This window comes from Tetranychus urticae, chromosome 2 (assembly GCF_039701765.1).
Source record: "Tetranychus urticae isolate SD_2017Ah chromosome 2, NJAU_TeUrti_SD_1.0, whole genome shotgun sequence".
NCBI classification, from domain to species: Eukaryota; Metazoa; Arthropoda; class Arachnida; order Trombidiformes; family Tetranychidae; genus Tetranychus; species Tetranychus urticae.
The window spans coordinates 13,843,870-13,861,843 of record NC_142959.1 but is presented as its reverse complement, the minus strand read 5'-3'; the positions used below and the strand labels follow the sequence as shown (position 1 = coordinate 13,861,843).

The 17,974-nt window shown below is 31.3% G+C and overlaps 6 non-coding genes across 6 annotated transcripts; 2 read left to right on the top strand and 4 right to left on the bottom strand.

Annotated features, from left to right (window-relative positions):
• Positions 1–1,691: 1,691 nt before the first annotated feature.
• On the bottom strand, positions 1,692–1,765 carry TRNAN-GUU (transfer RNA asparagine (anticodon GUU)). Its single transcript has one exon. It is a non-coding gene; the product is annotated as a tRNA-Asn (tRNA).
• A 577-nt stretch (positions 1,766–2,342) lies between these two features.
• Positions 2,343–2,416, bottom strand: TRNAN-GUU (transfer RNA asparagine (anticodon GUU)). The gene has a single exon. It is a non-coding gene; the product is annotated as a tRNA-Asn (tRNA).
• Positions 2,417–2,926: 510 nt separating this feature from the next.
• TRNAN-GUU (transfer RNA asparagine (anticodon GUU)) lies at positions 2,927–3,000 on the top strand. The gene has a single exon. It is a non-coding gene; the product is annotated as a tRNA-Asn (tRNA).
• A 2,627-nt stretch (positions 3,001–5,627) lies between these two features.
• On the bottom strand, positions 5,628–5,701 carry TRNAN-GUU (transfer RNA asparagine (anticodon GUU)). The gene has a single exon. It is a non-coding gene; the product is annotated as a tRNA-Asn (tRNA).
• Positions 5,702–6,193: 492 nt separating this feature from the next.
• Positions 6,194–6,267, top strand: TRNAN-GUU (transfer RNA asparagine (anticodon GUU)). The gene has a single exon. It is a non-coding gene; the product is annotated as a tRNA-Asn (tRNA).
• A 511-nt stretch (positions 6,268–6,778) lies between these two features.
• On the bottom strand, positions 6,779–6,852 carry TRNAN-GUU (transfer RNA asparagine (anticodon GUU)). The gene has a single exon. It is a non-coding gene; the product is annotated as a tRNA-Asn (tRNA).
• Positions 6,853–17,974: the final 11,122 nt, after the last annotated feature.

The following is a 17,974-nucleotide window of genomic DNA, read 5'->3' as shown; positions in this document are numbered from 1 at the left end:
TGATAATGTTAATGGAAATGGTAACAACTTTTGGGTGAAGAAGAAGGCAATTCAATGAACACCAATTTACAAATATATTTATGTACATTTGCAGTTTGCTTTTTGCTTTGCGCCATTTTTCATGTTTCAATAGACATGTCATGAAAGATGGATTAATCCTGATGAAGATTAAACAATCGACCGAGACAACTTTATTTTCCTCTTTCAGCTTTTCTCTTAATTCACATTCAACTCATGATAAATATCGTTTCCTATTACAAATGTTATCAATATCATTTATTAAATTTGTTCTTCTGTTTATTCTTCTTTGCCTTAAAACTCTGCGCAACTATCACTCAAGCGAACGATGAGTTCTGTAAAAGAAAGTTCAAATGATGGGAAAATATTCGACTTGTAATTTGAATTTGTAACATTTCACAGCGATGTCAAGATGTAAAAGTTATTTTACCTTTTGGCATTGAATGCAAGTTTTATTGGTTTTTACGTTTTTTTGAGCTAACAGACTGAGCGTTGGAATTTGAATGATAAATTCGTCATTCATCGGTTCAGTGTTCATCTTATATGTGATGGTTCGTTCTCAAAAATCATTGTTTTCGTTTGGTTCAAGTTTAGTTCAACTCTTTTAATCATTTTGCTTGAAAGGCGAAGATTGATTATTTTAGCATTTTGCTTCTTCATTCATGGTGCTACAACAATTTGATTTGATGCTCAAGAAACTTAAAGTCATCAATAAGATTTAGTGTAAGATTTCAATAAAGTTTATTCAACCCTTGACAGTACATTTTGGCAATCAATTTGGTTTCAACTTTTGTTACATTGTATTAATTCATTTATATTGTCTCAAGTTTATTGAGACACAAAAAGACTTGAACATGGCTTATAAGCTCTAACTGAAAGTGACCCAAATTGATAACCGTTAAGCCTTTAAGCTGCAACTTTGGTCACAAGAAATGTATATTTCATTATATCCAAACATGAGAAACAAGTAAAAAAGAAAGGCTAAATTCACAATTTGCTGGTAAAACCAGAAACTTTGGTATCGAGAAAGTTTTCAATCAGCACTTTTCTCGTCTTCGCAGCTTTGATTTACACTCAATGTTGTTGTCTTATTGTGTCTCGAACATCTCATCTCTATCTTGCAATAATTCAATCAATTAGATGGAAAGTCACAGCTCGCCAACCATTGCAGACTGAAAGTTAACAAAATTTTAATTTGGACATTTCAAGTCAAGTAAATTCTTATTTAAAACATTATTTGGCTTTGGAGAATAGTTTCAGTGAATATCGGTTCACTTGCTGGGACCATTTCACTAAGGTTTAGGTTTGTTGATGGGATGGATGTTTCAATTCACAAAGTAACTTTTTATAATCAATCTAATGGCGAGAAGAGGAAGTAGGTTGAAGTCGAGACAAAAGACTTTTATTAAATAGCTTCATAACAAACCTTATCGTGTTCATCATGAAACTTCATTTTGTTCACGTTGTCGTTTGATCAATTTACGGATTTCATTTTATCGCTTGTTCGCATACCAAGTCGAGTCATTATGTTTGTCATACTGCAAAACTTCATGTTTTGAGGTAAATAAAATTACATTTAGAGTATATTTTGCTATTGACAATTGATTCGCACCTTGTTTGTGAACAAATAATGATTAATTATAGCTATAGAAAGGAAAAAATAAGTGAAGGTTCGTCACTGGGTGGGCTTGAACCACCAACCTTTTGGTTAACAGCCAAACGCGCTAACCAATTGCGCCACAGTGACTTCGTTAGTTCGATGATTCTATCCAAAAATATGATGCTGATTTGCAGGCAAAATTGCTGACATCTTCATTCAAAGACTACGAAGTCAATGGCTCTAAAACTTTACGAGTTTCTCAGTTTATTTGGAGTTAGCAAACCAATCTTCCAGTTAATTTTCGTTTAAATTCTCACGCAAAACCTGTGATGAAACTAAGGTAATGCAAATAAATTTATGATAGAATGAAGTTATTGTTTTGAACAGGAATCAGGTTAAATAAAATTTATCATTCGTTTCAACTACCAGTTTGCATTCACTTTATGGTAATTCTTTGTAATGTAAAATGTTCTGCTGCTTATTCTCGCATTGCTACTTCAGGTTTTAACCTGCAAAACATATTGATTTGTAGATTGGCTTTCAGGTATATTGACAGTCGCAAGATTAAACGATTGCAAGTTTTTGACTACAAAACTCTTCAAACCATTCTAGTTCCAAACTTGCGTTTTTGCGAGGAAAACTCTTGCCTTGTTAGTTGAAATTCATCTGTTCTGACGTTGAGACTTTAATGTCAGACGAAACGAAAAAAAAATAACAGATTGTTCGTCACTAGGTGGGCTTGAACCACCAACCTTTTGGTTAACAGCCAAACGCGCTAACCAATTGCGCCACAGTGACTTCGTTAGAGCGAAGGTGCTATCCAAAGGTGTCATTCATAAACTCATTAATCTTTTCTGATAAAATCTTTAAACTATTCAAGGTGAAGAACAAGCCACAACAGATAGCACGAAATCGCTGACAAGTGCAATAAATAATACTAAGCAAAGAGTTTCTCTTTTCAACAAACTAATGTGCTAATGAACAATTCTTATTTTGTTCGTGTTACTAATCGACGCTAATAACTTTACTTTATTCACATTATTCCAACTTAGTCATAAGATTTTCTTTGTAAAAGCTTATACAAAAAGTTTCTACGATGTTAGTTTTTCTAACACCAAGAAACTTAACAACTCACATACTTTTAGAACCCCTTGACTTAGCACTCTGTTGAGACGGTGTCAGCTTATTTATGCTTAGAAACAAGTCTGAAGTGTCATGTTCTTCACCTTGAATAGTTTACAGATTTTATCAGAAAAGATTTATGTGTTTATGAATTACACCTTTGGATAGCACCTCTGATCTAACGAAGTCACTGTGGCGCAATTGGTTAGCGCGTTTGGCTGTTAACCAAAAGGTTGGTGGTTCAAGCCCACCTAGTGACGATCAATCAGTTATTTTTTCCTACCTGCCGCTCTAATTAATCATCCAACATCAAAAGCAAACTGAATACACATTCATTTATCATTATTTATTCACAAACAAGGTGCGAATCCGTGTCAAATAGCAAAGCATGCTTAATGTAATCTTATTCCCATCAAAACATGAAGTTAATTCAGTGTCAACATTTTTTGAATTTTATTCAATTCAAAATTTATATTATGAAAAAAGTTTGAACAAACTGTTGAATTAGAAAATTTGCGATGAAAAAGAATTTGAAGTGATGAAGAAAAACTTGTGTCTCTTTACATGATTTGGCTGAAAATAATGTCACCAAACCTGGCAAAAAACTACTTGTCAGGAAGATTAAGATTTGAGAAGAAAGAAAATGATGATAAAGTGAAGACATGAAAAAGGCGTTGAAATGTAACCAAGGGAATGGAATCTGTTTAACATGGAATTTTCAATAACTCAAGAAGTATATTTGATAGAAGAATCTATAATGATGATAATGAAGAGCAAAACTCGAAGAGCAAATCGAGTAAAGACAAATTTCAATGAAAGCGAAAAGTGTTTCCCTTCTCATCCCAATCCATCAGCCCTTCAACCTCTAATCATCTCATTCTGCTCGTCTCAATCGAGACTGAAAACACGAGTAACTCATTGTCTTGAAAAGATGCTGACCATGGTTCAAGTTTTCCTCGCAAATGTCAAGGAAAGGTTCGAGTTTAATGGTTGGATGACTGCATCATAACGAAAATTGATAAAATATTCTGTCTCAAGGTTGGACGATAAGTGAGGAAACAAAAAGAATTGATATTTGCATTCATTGGATTCATTTTTATTCATCTGAAAGACTGTTACATTGATATGCAATAGAATCATTGAGAAATGATTTATAAGCAAAAGGAAAAGTGGAAAGACGAAGAAAAGACAAAAGTAAATCTTTTTGTTTAACCAGTTTGAGCATTGAAAGTTCATTGTTTCCTCGTCAAAAGGAGAGCAAAACAATTTATTACAATTTCCATCGTCAGACAAACTTGCATGATTACAACTTGTCTGCAACTGATCATCATTCTCGCCTTACATGAGTGTGAAGAAAAAGTTTAACCCCAAAAACCATTAAAATAATTCAAAACATTCGTCTTTAAAAAACGATAAAATCGACTTTCCATTTGTGTCAGTTTATTGCATTTCAAGATTGATACTTTTGTCTATTTCTTCATCTTCTTTTGGGTCATCATTTCATCGCTAATCATCTCGAATTGTTGAACCATTTACAATGACAAAACTTTTTCCATGAAATTGTTTCAATACCTTTTCCATTTAATGAACAGTTTGAATCAAACGAAGTTTCACAAGATTCAATTGGTTCAAAAAAAGAAACAAAATTGTTGGTTAACTTTGACTACAACAATCTTCGACTTTTCAATGTAACTTTTGCACAAATTGTTTCACTATTTCATGGTTAAACTGATTACTCTGAGAGTGGAAAAGTTGACAAGTAAATTTCAACATTCTAAGTTGATTATCCTTGATTCACATGAATAATTTAATTTCCATGAATCTTTCCATCTTTACTATCAAATTATCGATTCTCACTTTCAGCCAAATTATTCAATTCATTGGATAATTTCATTCTTTCCATTCTCTATTAGCTAATAATTTCCTTTCATCGACCAAATGAGATCAGCTTTTACTCCATGACCTGACTACATTATAATTGCAAATTGCTTCTAAATGTCGATTCAATGGAACAACAATAACTGATAATCATCTTAACCAAATGAAATGCTCAGTTTCTCATCTTTTCATGTCCAACTTGCATCATCAATCGATCCAATGGAATGGCTTTTCATTGATATTTTTTTCTTGCTTTCATTTTTTTCTCGTTCCTTTTGATCTTTGCAAATCTTGTCGGCAAAAGAAAAAGAAGTTGCTTGATTTTAGTTTTCCAAATGGATTTGTGTTACAAATGAAGTATTACAATGTTTATTGTTGATGACTACTGTTCATGGTTATTGCAAATGTAATGTTGAATCCATTAGTTGCATAAATGGCTGAGCAAAAAAGGCAATCAAGGAAAATGTAAAGGAACAGAGTCGAGTAATCAAAGAGTTGCATTTGCCAGTTTTATCGTCTATTCCATTATTGCTTCAAATTTGATTTCTGAATGTTTAATTGAGTTTATGGTTTGGCTTACTAATGTCTAGATTCATCAATGGGCTAACATCTACTCCCAAATTCATCATGGAATGCTTTTTACATTGTCCATTAAGAATTGACAAAGAACAGTTTAACAATGAAAAATAATAGTTTTATGCGTTTAATCAAATTGACTGATTTTTTACTTTTGTTCATTCATTTATCTTCATTCTTCACTTTTTCGTTTGCTTAAATTCGCGATTTACTAATTTCGTTTTACAACTTTGTCCGCATATCAGAGTCATTTTGTTAGCACAACTTTAAGTTTTAAGGTAAATAAAAATTTCTATTAGTGCGTATTTTGATATATGACAATGGATTCGCACCTTGTTTGTGAATAAATAATGATAAATGGATGTGTATTCAGTTTGCTTTTGATGTTGGATGATTAATTAGAGCGGCAGGTAGGAAAAAATAACTGATTGATCGTCACTAGGTGGGCTTGAACCACCAACCTTTTGGTTAACAGCCAAACGCGCTAACCAATTGCGCCACAGTGACTTCGTTAGTTCGATGATTCTATCCAAAGATGTAATTCATAAACAAACACATAAATCTTTTCTGATAAAATCTGTAAACTATTCAAGGTGAAGAACATGGTACTTCAGATTTGTTTCTAAGCAAAAATGGCTGACATCGGCAATAAAAGTAAAGTGTATATCTTTTCGACAAAGTAACGTGGTAAGAAATATAACTTTACCTGATTCCTAATAGAAACCAATAACTTACTTCTGTTAACATTATTCCGCCCTCTTCGTAAGCTTTTTCTTGAAATGTTTGATCGAAAGTGGCGAAAAATTAGTTTAATAACCCAAACTAGATTGAGCAACTCGCAAACTTTTAGACCCATTGACTTAGTACTCTTTTAAGCAATTTCAGCAATTTTGTGCTCAGTAAATAAATCTGTAGTGCTTCATGCTGCACCTTGAATAGTTTACAGCTTTTATTAGAATAGATTTATGTGTTTATGCATCATACTTTTTATCTAACGAAGTCACTGTGGCGCAATTGGTTAGCGCGTTTGGCTGTTAACCAAAAGGTTGGTGGTTCAAGCCCACCTAGTGACGAACTTCTGTTATTTTTTTAATTTCGTTAGACAGCAAAATCTAAACGTCAGAACAGATGAATTTCAACTAACCAGAAAAGAGTTCTCCTCTAAAACTCGCAAGTTTGGAACGAAAATAGTCTTGAAAAGTTTCCATGTCAACAAACTTCTAATCATTCGATCTTGTCGCTGTAATACCTGGAACCCAATCTGCAAGACAATATGCTTTTCAGTCTAAAGCATTGCTGAGCCAGCAATGTAAGAATAAGGAACATAACATTCAATATAAAAAAGAATAATTCCCTCAAAGTGAATTCAAAATGACTTCAGAATGCACGGAAAATCAAAACTCGATTAGAAACTCTTTTAACATTTGCTTCGCTATTCACTTTATGACCAGATTCATCAAAGCTGCACAAATATGGATTTCACTCTTTCAGTAAACATTGTAAAAGAAGAAAATCTTTTGATTGAACATTTTCGGCTGAGCAAACACGAGTGTTTCCAATGCCAGTCCAAAAGTTATTGTCGTTCGTCACTAGGTGGGCTTGAACCACCAACCTTTTGGTTAACAGCCAAACGCGCTAACCAATTGCGCCACAGTGACTTTCGTTGTGTAAGCAGTTGCTCTAACAATAAAGAAATAAATTGACGTTAATCAACCAGAATTGACAAGTTACTTCCAGAATTACAGATGTTTTCATGGCAGTAAAGCAAATTGAAGTTTCTTTTCTCATTTTGAACTTCATTTCGAAATCAAACAAATATAAAGTCTTGTTCAATGATTTGACAAATTAAATCAACTCAATCGAATCTTTTATTCTCGAAATTACATCAAACTTCAGAGTCAACGAATGACCCAACAATACAGAATTTGATCTTTACATTGATACAGTTTCTTCTAAACTGATCAATTTTCCCTTGAACTCGCCATTCGAGGAATTTCATTCTGAATTGAAAGAAAAAACAGATTAAATTGAAAGCGATTGTAATTTAATTACAAAAGTTTCAAATTAATCCAATTAATCAACTGTAATAATTATTGTCAACATTTACTTTTTCAATTGAAACTTCATGTTACAGCTATAAATCATCACAGAGCAACTTGTAGACGAACAAGAAAAAAAACAAACGAAAAAATTGAAGAGACTTTCAAGAGTAATTCAGTTTACTAGAACTCGATGGAATAGAAAGAAAAGCAAAAAATTGTGGAAAAATGTTCGAATGTTAAACTTCAGACATTCCATTGAATAAATGTTTCCAGATGAGAAGATAAAAGGTGAACTCTGTAAATGAATACATTAATGCAACGTTCATTGGCAGTTATCAATGATTCGTTGAAAGCTGCCGAGAATAGAATTTAATTTAAGAATGAAAAATCCTTTTTACATGTTGCACAATTGAATTCACCTTTACAGGTGGCAAAGCATTCATCATTCCATTGCAACTTTCAATTCTTGGTTTGATTAAAGGTTCACTTTTTGCTTTACCTTTTGCTCGAAGAGAGAAAAGTAAAAGCCTTTATTCGCTGAGCAAGTAAATAGCATCCAAAAGTTTATTGAGAAAGGGTTGAAACTCGAGTAATTGTGGAAAAGGTTGCAAAATTGTTTCTTTTTTTCTCTTTGCTTATTATTCGTTTTTCGATGATATTGACCTTTTCATGTAATAATATTTCAGTCTTTACTAGTTTGACTAACAATAAAAAAGACTGTTCATCCTTTTATGTTTCTCAATCTTCACAATCTTAAATGTTAATGTTTACTTCAGACGGAAACATTAGAGCTGAAAGGAAATCAATTGGAGAAGAATAAGAAAAGATGAAGAGAAAAGTGAAAAGATTTGAAAGAAAATGAGGCAAATCTTGAGAAGAGAAGAAAATGTTTCAGAATTTTATTCACAGTCACATTCTTTATCTTATTTAACTAGCATTTTCATCCATTATTTGTTTATTCTGTTACATGATAAGGAAAAGATGATATTCATTTGAGTATAAAAAGCGATTCAACTTTCAACTGTGAATAACTGTTTTAGTTGAGAGCCATTTACTTCACACCAAACTGTGATATTTTATTATTTATAACCTATGAACATATAAACTTTACATGGTTAAGTCACTTTCGTTTCAATTTCAATTTTCGCTCAACAATTGAGAACTACTTTGAGGCCAACATTTCTTCAAGATATTCAAAGTTCAGCATCAAAACGATACAATTGCTAACATAAAGAAAGTGAATATTCTTCAGAAACAAAGTTATTTGGCAAAATCCATCGAAGAGCTTTGGACTTTGATGAAGGAATGAACGCAATAAATGGACTTTAAAATCAATTTTGGCTGCTCTCTTAACTGTCTTGAAGATTTCTGTGCAATTTCACTCGATTTTACTTGAATCATTAACATAAACTTTTGCAATATCAATAGATAAAAGTGACTTTCGTTCGGTCAAATTTTCATAGACGGAGTTGGACTCTTCAGTAAACGCGAAAAAGTTTAAAAACTTTCGTTTTTCTACAATGGTTTGACTTTAAACATCGATTTATCATTTTCTTGGTTTTGTGTTTTATGCTTTTAAGTGACTATTCATGATGGAAATCGAATTAAAGGTTAACAATTTGCTTTCCTCTGATTCATGAGAATTTCAGACTTTTCTTCTGTTTTCCATTTAAGTATTCTTCAGTTCCTTCTATTGCTTCGGTGGAAACTGAACGACAGTTTGTTTTCCTCTTTTTCCTTTCTTTTCCATTCAAGTTGAGTAGTTGAAAACTAAGAAAAGGAAAAAGTGTTGACAGGAAATTGACTTTTACCGTTTCTTACAAATGGAAAGGTAGAAAATACAAAAAACGAATTGAACATTATTTAATCAAGTGAAACAAGATGGAATGTTAACAATGGAACTTTACAGGATAATTGGATAAAAGTTCAACTTGAACAGTAAACACGAAAAACTCTTGACCCACTGATGACCGGAAGTTTAGAGTGTTTTCCCATTTATTCCCTTCCAACTCTCTGATGAACACAACTGCACTGTTGCTCATTTAAATGATTAAATTGAATGAAACTCATGAAACTGAATTCAACATTTCCTTATTCGCCCAAAAAGCCACTAAATTTTAATATTATAAAGTTGTAACAATTGCAAGTTGATCAAATCAAATGAAATGCAATGATGAAAATCTAAGGATAAATCCATGAGAAGATAATTGAATGAGCTTGCAAAGGATAAAGAAAAATAATTCAAACAAAATCTTGTTTTTCTCATTCAGAGTCTTTTCCATTGGAAATAATAACCATTTATAAAGCCAAATAACTTTGAATTTATGAATACTTTGAATGGATCAGGAATAAACGTTGAAAAAGAAGCAAAGAAAATGTTTTTTTCCAAATTTCTCCTTGTTATAAAGTCGACTTATAAGCTTGATAAACTTGAATTTTCCAGATTTTCCTTTGCAAATGTCTCGAGCGTCAAACTGCCCACGTTATTGTTCACCTTGAAAATGATGAAACTTTGAAATTTGTTTTTGATGAATTCGCAAAGGACATGGAAAGCAATTTTACGAAACATTTACTTCATTTTTACTGTCTTTGGATGGCCATTTGGCCGAGTTACTGTCTTCAGTTTCCATCTGTCTTTTAGCGATTTTTCATTCTCTTGCAATCCGATTAAGAGTTGAGTAAGAAATGGTGCAATAAGGAAACACTTTGAGATATTGAACAGATTAACTATCTTCAACATGAATAATAAGCTGATGAACATGATGATGGCGAGAGTAAATTCAGTAATTTGATTTTCTTTTTCTTCAACTTTTCTCTCCATTGTTTAATTCAGTTGATAACCATTTTTTAGCATCAATTGTTTTGCTTTTCAAGCATTCTATTTACTCTCCAAGTTCATTTTATAAGCCAAACTACAATTGAAATTATTTGTATTCCTTGCTCTTCTACATTTTCAGTAAACTTCATTCTTCTTCATGAAATCATGTTATCATGGCAATAATCATAATGATGAATCAGTCTACAGCATCATTATGTTAACACAAGTTTAATTTAAATAACTTTTAATTCTCAGTGTAAACAGCAATTTCAGTAAATCTACAGTAATTTGTATTCTTAACCAGTCAATATTGATCGGATTTTATCGGAATATTATTCAATCTGTTTGGCAACTTGTTATAACTTTTCAGAAAATCCTTGTACTTTTACATCGTGCAGTACGGAATTGATCATTAACATCGAATTGAGAACATTCACAGTTTTCTTAATCATGTTGTTCTCGGAGTAATATCAAGATGAGAAATGCGCTTCGAGTGCGCAAAAATTAGCACCAGAGTAAAACAACTTATAGTAGAACTCGTGAATTTATCTAGGATTTTCATGGATTTGGAAATGATCAATGGAATGGTTATTCTGCACCTTTTGTCCAATCTCTTGAAAACAGTTTTTCGTCTTTTGCGATCTTTCAATTCTTTCCAATATTCAATTCGCAATAGAAGTTTTGGAAAAGATCGATTTTTGCTGTCTTTTCTTTTCTCAATTTCAATATCAATAAATTTCTATCACAAGAAAATTTTGGATTCTTTATGCACAGCTTTTTGAAACATTTTGCACGTTTTCAATTTTCGGTAGTTTCATAAGGAATTCTGACATTTTGTTTTTTAAAAGTTCTTTTTGTCAGTCAATGTTCAGAAATGAACAGACCAAGACTAGCCAAAGTTCAATGAGTTACTATCGTCAACCTCCAGCATCAAGTTTCACTCAAGCTTATTGTCGCTGGAATCTGAGTTTCATCACTTAAAATAATTGCGTTGAGAGAGATTTACTCAGATTTCGAAAGTTCTTTTTTCTTTTAGTCGACTTTTACAAGGCATAAAAGTATTGATTTTGTTTTGCTTTCAAAGAGATAAATATTGGTTCATCTGGAAATGAAAAGGAAATGAATGATTAAAATTAGTCAGAAGGGATTCAGCATTATCAATTCATCATTCAAGTTCATGTGCACTTCGTGATCTCACTGTAAGGTTATTATTGTACAACTTGGATCATTGCAAGCAATCAGAATTAAATACTTTTATTATTGATGTATATTAATATCAACTTAATCTGATATCGAAAGAGTTATCTGGAGAAAAAATGAAATGGAATCGAAATTCTCCATGGAAATTGTACATTCTATCCGTTCCATTTACAGCCAAGTATATTTGATCCACGCTTTTTTCGAGCTTTCATTTCTCGCACTAAAATTCATCACAAATGGAAACTCGGATTTCAAAGCAAATAAATTGAATTTAAAATTCACTTTTTATATAAAAACTTCAATGTTAACATTGATAAAGCACATTGTAATGTTGACCAAATTGAATACAAGAAGTCACTTGAGAATCAAATTCATTTTCAACTTTTCGTCGAGTTTCAGTTAAATTGAAAATGCTATCAACTTTTTTCTTCGTTTTCAATTCGTCAAATTTTGATGAATCAACAAGAAATAACGCTAAATTGAAATGAATATTACTTTCAGTTCACTTCGAGTTGCCATCTTAACAGATTTACTTCGTCTGAAAAATTATTGAACATTTTTTTCCATGAAATTTACTTTCAATTTTTATCTTCATCTTTTGTTCAATAGGAAAATGCTCGAATTGGTTGGATTTCTCTCTTCACTTCGTTTTTTCATCTTCACTCAACGTAAGTAAATTCAAATCCATCACTTTTTTGATCTGTAACACATTTTATAAGATTTATATTCTTGAAGAGTTTTACTGTATTGGAAAATACTTTGAATCTTTAAGCAAATAAGAGTTGCCTCGAGCTGATAATGATATTGGGATTGCATTGGATTGAAATAATGTAAAACAAACAAGGTCAAGGGATTTTGATATTAATAGAGAGATTCGAGTCGAGAATAACAATGACACTTGATATCAGTTTTCACCATTTTCATTTTATTTTTGGTGATAGAGATGAGAGCCAAATCCTCGTCCTCTGTCATTTTTTTAAAAATTGATAGATGAATCTGGCCCACCATACATCTGCAGATATCGACAGAAAATAGAAAAAAACTTCAAAAGTATTTCGAGGCTGATATATTCATTCGATGAGATATGTTAAAAATTTTTAATCGCTATCGGCAAGAAAGAGAAAAAATATGGAAAAATTTGATTCCTGATTAGATTTTATTCAGCATTCGAGGCGAAAACGTTAACAGTAGAAAAAGCGAAGTAATTGTGCTAAGTGTGACTAACCTTGGAGTGAGTTTGCTGGGAGTGCATTAGCTGGGAGTTAATGCGCTTGGAGTTAAACTCTAGGAGTGACTATTCTGGGAATGAGTGTTTTAGGAGTAGAAATGTGGGTAATGAAAATACTTGGGGCACAATTTATTGAGGCTTATTTAAAGTCAGATGTGCCAGATAACAGGAATAGTTTCTCCAATGGTCTTTAATCTACTTCGAATTTCATTTCTATTTTTTCGTTGTTTATTGACTCATTTTTCTTTTGTGAAATATCAATAAAAAACTCAATTCAGCTATGATAAGTTCAATGCGATTTATTAAACAAGATTGAAAATTATGGATTCGAGTGCCCGGCAAATAGTGAAATAAGCATTATTCGCATTATCATGCACATCACTCGATAAAGTCATGAGCAATTTTTTGGAATAAATGATTTCATCAATATACTGTTTACTCAGTACGCTTCAGAATTACTCGTAAAGAAACGAAACTTTGATAAAAGTTTGAAAATTTTGTTTATTTTGTGAATTTGCAATATTTGATTAAAATCTAACACGACTTAACTAAATCCAATTGAAGCAAAAGAATTTTGTTCACAACTATGAATTATCCAAATGTTGTGATCAAGTTACATGGTAAAATGTAGGCAAAAATAAACTAGAGTAAGCAGCTTTAGTTTTATCAATGAGTGTGGGTTTGGAAACATTTTACTTGATTCTTAATTAAATTAATGTTGGAAACAGCAAACTAGCAAAATGGATTAATTGAAGTCAAATAGTTATAAAAAGCTGGTGGTGTGGCCTGATGAGATGAATGATTTGCATTAATGAGAGAATGAGTTTCACCAATAAAGACTGGGAGGGAAAGTAGCATGGCAAGGAAAAGCAAAATAAACAAATGATGTGAAAGGCAAAAGGCAAACTTGGAGTGTTGGTGAGTCTTATTTGTACCTCAATAAACACACAGACACTTATATCATTTCCAGATTATTGCATTATGACAAAATTGAAACATTTTATTCTCATTAAAGACTCGCAATTCACGATTGAACTCTGAGCTAGGTGCCAAGTCATTAGAGGCATAATTACAGTACTTCAATCATTAGTCTAATTGAGCTGTTCAAGTTCTGTTCCAGTGTTCACTTGAATTGATTGATGAATTTAATTAATTGTTCAACTTGAAACATTGAAAGTTTAATGAAGGTTCGGGCGTTGATCCGTTGACAAAAATGTGGAAATAAACGCGAAAGAATGAAGTTTTAGGCGAAATCGAAGCGAAATCGAAATTATGCTTCTTGAGAAAAGTTTCAGAATTTTTTTTGTGATTATTTCCATCCCGTTGAACAAAATATTTTGAGTCAATTTTTGTCGATATTGAAAGTCCATTTTCTGTGGTTTTTCTGTGCATATTGTCATCATTAGCATGATAATGCCATTTTGTATTGACAGTTCAACATTTCCATTGTCAACAAAAGGAACTTGAAAGGTTAAGAAAAACATTTTCAGTTAATCACACGAGAAAATCGAAGAAATATCATTTTCTATTCTCATAATATTACCATAATTATCGTTTAATGATATGATTGGGAAAAAACTTGCTAGTAATACAAAAGTAAACGTTAAGAATGATAAGTTAAAGATAATTTTATTGAATAAAATATTTTTCCATTCAGTTTACTCGACATGAAGAGAGAGAAAAAATTACCATTCGAATGACAATTATTATGTTAAATTTGAGTTTACATATTCGCCATTCAAACCATCCTAACTTTCATGGTAAAAGGGTTAAAATTCTGTGTAAGTGATAACAAGATTATAAAGTTTTATCCTTTTCCACTTTTACTTTCAACATTCAATTGGAAACCAGAACAAGATCAAAACCAACAAAAAATGCATAAACAGGGAATGAATATTTTCTCATGTAAATCCATCTCGAATCAATATCGACCATTGTTTATTCAATGTTTCATGATTAGCCATTTTGTGTCTAGAAGATGATTAGCTAATACAGAGTTTGGGTAAAGAAAAGGAAAAAAGGCAAAAAATGAGCAAATGTAATGGAAACGCTGGAAAAGATGAATTACATTGGAATTACTTTTGGTTATAACATAATTACCTTTTCATGTGAAATTAATCATTGTGTTCTTGTTAAGACGCCTTTTCATGGAATTCAGATTATCGAATAAAAGAGCTTGGAATCCATTCCAACGAAATTTCATAAATTGTTATAACGATTAAAGAAGAAACGATGAAATGTGAAAAAAGTAAATTATATTTCATCTCTTTTCCAAATTTTCGAGCTTTTCAAATTTTCTTTTTATTGAACAATTTGTGGTGAAAAATGACACAAAACTTCAAGTCGCACAATCTTTCATCGGTAAAATAATGAAAAGAAAAGTTCCATGAAATGTCTTTGAATATTTCATTGAGTTCGGCGGTTCAACTTTTATCAGCAAGACAGTAAAGATAATGCCGAGTAACTATGTTGATATAAGTAAAGATTAATCTCTAAACATGGAACAAATGGTTCATTTGAATTGCGTTGATGGAAGCTTTCTGTTATTAAAGGACGAAATTACGGTGAAATGAAGTAAAAAGGAAAAGTACGATTTGAATAAATCACTTATTTCGTCACATTATTTATTGCCTTTTGTGTCATCAAATTTGCAATGTTTACCATGATCGAGATGAGACTGAATTGCAAGACAATATCTTTTAGATGAGAACATCTTTTAACAGCTTTTTCCATATTATTACATTTCAATTATTCCATCTGAATGTTGCACCAATATTATCATATAATTAATTCTGTTGTCAACATTATGGAATCAATGAATAAATTCATTAACATCAACTTTTGTTGAAGGATAAAAAAAGTACATTTGAATGGTAAAATGATGAACAAAATGCATTCCAATTGACTTGAAATTGTATCCAAATCACGTTCAAAGATTACTTTTCTTGGTTTGACCGAGAATCGGAAAGAATATTGAAAAATGTTTAAACATGAATTGAAATTTAAATGAAACTAAGCTGCTAAATCAGATAATTTACCATGAGAAATTTCATTTCAAAATCTAATTGATCAAAGTCTTTGGCTTGAGCAGTGTGCTCTTCAACACACAATTTTGTTTCATTTATTTCATTTTCATTTAAAAGTTTATTTAATTACAGAAAACTAAAAAATCTCGTTTCCTCATCAAATCTCATCTCACGAGAGAATCCAAATTTTCAAATTGTTCAACCTTCCAAGTCTGTTAATCAATTGCAATAAATCAACTTCACTTTCAACCTTTATTAAGTTCAATTTTTCATTTAGTTTTACATCACCAATCAATTCACGTTTTTCATTGTCAAATCAATTTTAATTAAAAGATAAACAAAAGTTTATAATTGATATTTCATGTTACAAAATGTTGCTCATCTAATCAAGATGAATAAACTAGCAAATTAGTTAATTAGCAATTTCATCTTCAATGAGATTCATTCAAAACGAATAACCTTTCTTGGCTTTTCATTGAATGAGTCTTGAGAAAAAATTATCAAAGTTTTCGTTTAAAAATTGAGTTTAAATTTTTGATCAAAATCTTTATTCAGAAGTGAATCAATTTTACAAATGAATTTAAAGATTGATTCAATCAATCAGTTAATGAAGTTTACAAGATTGATGAGGAAACAATTGACTTTGACTGGAACGTTAATCAATTATGTAAACTTTTGAACAAGCGTTCAAGTAGATTCGATCAGTTGAATGTTTTGATTCCTTTTGGACACAACTAATAAATCATTTAACTTGATCACTTGTTTACGAAAAGTTGTTGTTTCAAATTGATGAATTCACGAGAACCCGAAGATGAAGAAAATTTTTGTTCTAAAATTGACCTTTTCCTCCGATCTTTTTTGATCACGAAACTTTGACTCATGGGTATAGATAATGAATGCAACTCTGAGCGAAATGTTTCTTTTCTGTTGCGATATTCATGGTTCATGATGAACATGTAAACCATGAGATTAGACTAGATGAATAGTAAGATTAAGATATAAAAATCTGTTTTCCTACATTTCTATTATTAATACAAGAGCAACGTTTGACTCTGTAAAAGTTTACCAAGATTGATAGACTATTTAATAGAAAGTTTTGTTTGCTTATAACCGGAGATTTGAATGTGCTTATAAGCTTAGGTGCTTACAATTTCATCTTATTTGTTTTTTGCTTCTTCTTCGTACGGAAAAGTGTAATTGCTTTCTCGTCTCATAATCATATGATAACGTTGAAATGAAAGATGTAATGAACAAAAAACGACTCGACTAATAGACAAACATGAATGGGTTGAGAGGGAAAAGTTAATAGAAATGAATGAATCACTCGAGATTTGGTTAGAGAAAAGTGTATCAAATATCTCAATGTTGTTGCAATCATTTCAAGAAAACCATGAATTTTCTTATTCAATTGTTACCTTCAACAATTAATCATTCAGCTTAAATCATCAATCCATGTGAACTCATTTCATCGTGTGTCAAAATTATTCTCTTTTTTTATCCATCATGGTTACGTTTCAAGAATACTTGTATTTTAATGGAAACTCATTGTCAGTGGAATCAATTTTTTTTGCTTTTTGCTTCTTTCCTTTTTTATACTCCCATTAAAGGTAAATTCAGGTTGAGATTATCAAGTTGTGGCACAATTGGACAAACTGATTTGGTTGAAATTGTTTTTTTGTTGTTATTCTTGTTTATGTTATTTTTTTATACAAGTCATTTTGTGGTCAAAGTGAAAAGGATAAAAATGATGTGAATTGGAAAGAGAGAGAGAGAAAAGTGTAAACAGGGAAAAACAAGGAATGACATTTATGTCATTCCTTGAAATGCTCTAATGAACCTTCATGAATCTTATCTTTAACTTGCAGTTGACTAAATGAATGTTGGTAGACAAACGGATTTACTCCAAGTCAACCTTGTTTCTCATCTCAATCATTTTTATCTCATATCTTTTCAAGAGAAACTTGGATGGACATGAGAAGCTCTTTTTATGAATTAAAGACACACTCCAAGTTGATAGAATTACACATATTTCCGTTCTTGAAGATTGAATGAAAATTTCAATTCCAATGTGCAGCAATTTTTTCTGTCTAGAGCAGTTTAAAATTGCTCCAAACATAGAATCCAACGGTACAATGTTTGTGAATAACGAAATTATGGGTATCCAATGAAAGATTTCTTTATTTGTGAAATATACAGATTACACGATTCATACTCACGTCATTTTTCTACTCTGTAAAAATTGTTTCCGATTTAATCATGTATTCATTTTCTTTCAATTGATTTATTATCAAACGATTTTTGAACAAATTGAAAAGATTTTAGGTTTATCAGCCTGCATAACACATGTTTTAAATTTAAATTCAATAAGTTTTAAATTCAATGTCTGATAAATCACAACCTTTATAAAAACCTGATCTTCTATGGTTCACTCTACGATTTATCGTACGCTCTTACTTTAATGTCGTA